Source organism: Arachis hypogaea, chromosome 4 (assembly GCF_003086295.3).
Source record: "Arachis hypogaea cultivar Tifrunner chromosome 4, arahy.Tifrunner.gnm2.J5K5, whole genome shotgun sequence".
In the NCBI taxonomy this organism is placed as follows: domain Eukaryota; kingdom Viridiplantae; phylum Streptophyta; class Magnoliopsida; order Fabales; family Fabaceae; genus Arachis; species Arachis hypogaea.
Window position 1 is genome coordinate 18,759,905 of NC_092039.1, and position 1,954 is coordinate 18,761,858.

Consider the following 1,954-nt stretch of genomic DNA (forward strand, 5'->3'; position numbering starts at 1 on the left):
ATGGAGAGGAAGCATGAAGAGCTTCTCTCCAAACAGAGCCAAACAGAGCCCCCACAGTCAAACTCTAAGTTTGGTGTTGGGAGGCCGCAGCCAAACTCTAAGTTTGGTGTTGAACCCCCACATTCAAACTCTAAGTTTGGTGTTGGGAGGTTCCAACACGGTTCTAAGTATCTGTGAGGCTCCATGAGAGTCCTCTGTCAAGCTAATGACAGTAAAGAAGCGCTTGTTGGGAGGCAACCCAATGTTTTATAATTAACTATTTTCTTTTGTTATTTTCTCTTTTTTGTAGGTTGATGATCATAAGAAGTCACAAAAACAATGAAAAAAAGCAAAAACAGAATGAAAAACAGGAAGAAAAATAGCACACCCTGGAGGACGCACCCACTGGCGTTTAAACGCCAGTGAGGTTAGCTGGTGGGCGTTTAACGCCCAGTCTGGCACCATTCTGGGCGTTTAACGCCAGAAAGGGGCACCAGACTGGCGTTAAACGCCAGAAAGGGGCAAGATGCTGGCGTTAAATGCCAGAAATGGGCACCAGCCCGGCGTTTAACGCCAGAAATGGCTCAAAACATGTTTTTGAGTGCCATTTGGTGCAGGGATGACTTTTCCTTGACACCTAAGGATCTGTGGACCCCACAGGATCCCCACCTACCCTACCACTCTCTCTCTTCTTCACCAATCACCTCAACACCTCTTCCCCAAAAACTCCTCACCTATCAAATCCCATCTTTCTCTTCACCACTCACATCCATCCTTCATAAAACCCCACCTACCCCACCATTCAAATTCAAACCACTTTCCCACCCAATCCCACCCTCAAATGGCCGAACCTCTCTCCTATATAAACCCTCCTTCACTCCTTCATTTTCACACACCTTAAACACTACTTCTTCTCCCTTTTGGCCGAACACAAAGCCCTCTCCATCTTCTCCATTTCTTCTTCTTCTACTCTCTTCTTTCTTCTTTTGCTCGAGGACGAGCAAACATTTTAAGTTTGGTGTGGTAAAAGCCTTGCTTTTAGTTTTTCATAACCATTTATGGCATCCAAGGCCGGAGAAACCTCTAGAAAGAGGAAAGGGAAGGCAAAAGCTTCCACCTCCGAGTCATGGGAGATGGAGAGATTCATCTCAAGGGTGCATCAAGACCATTTCTATGAAGTTGTGGCCTTGAAGAAGGTGATCTCCGAGGTCCCTTTTTCACTCAAAAAGGGTGAATATCCGGAGATCCGACATGAGATCCGAAGAAGAGGTTGGGAAGTTCTTACCAACCCCATTCAACAAGTCGGAATCTTGATGGTTCAAGAGTTCTATGCCAATGCATGGATCACCAAGAACCATGACCAAAGTGTGAACCCGAATCCAAAGAATTACCTTACTATGGTTCGGGGGAAATACTTGGATTTTAGTCCGAAGAGTGTGAGGGTGGCGTTCAACTTGCCTATGATGCAAGGAGATGAACATCCTTACACTAGAAGGGTCAACTTTGATCAAAGGTTGGACCAAGTCCTCACAGTCATATGTGAAGAGGGCGCCCAATGGAAGAGAGATTCAAGAGGAAAGCCGGTTCAATTGAGAAGGCATGACCTCAAGCCCGTGGCTAGAGGATGGTTAGAGTTTATACAACGCTCAATCATTCCCACTAGCAACCGGTCCGAAGTTACCATAGACCGGGCTATCATGATCCATAGCATCATGATTGGAGAAGAAATAGAAGTTCATGAGGTTATAGCCCAAGAACTCTATAAGGTGGCGGACAAGTCCTCTACCTTGGCAAGGTTAGCCTTTCCTCATCTCATTTGTCACCTCTGTTATTCAGTTGAAGTTGACATAGAGGGAGACACCCCCATTGATGAGGACAAGCCCATCACTAAGAAGAGGATGGAGCACACAAGAGATCCCACTCATCATGAGATCCCTGAGATTCCTCAAGGGATGCACTTTCCTCCACAAAACTA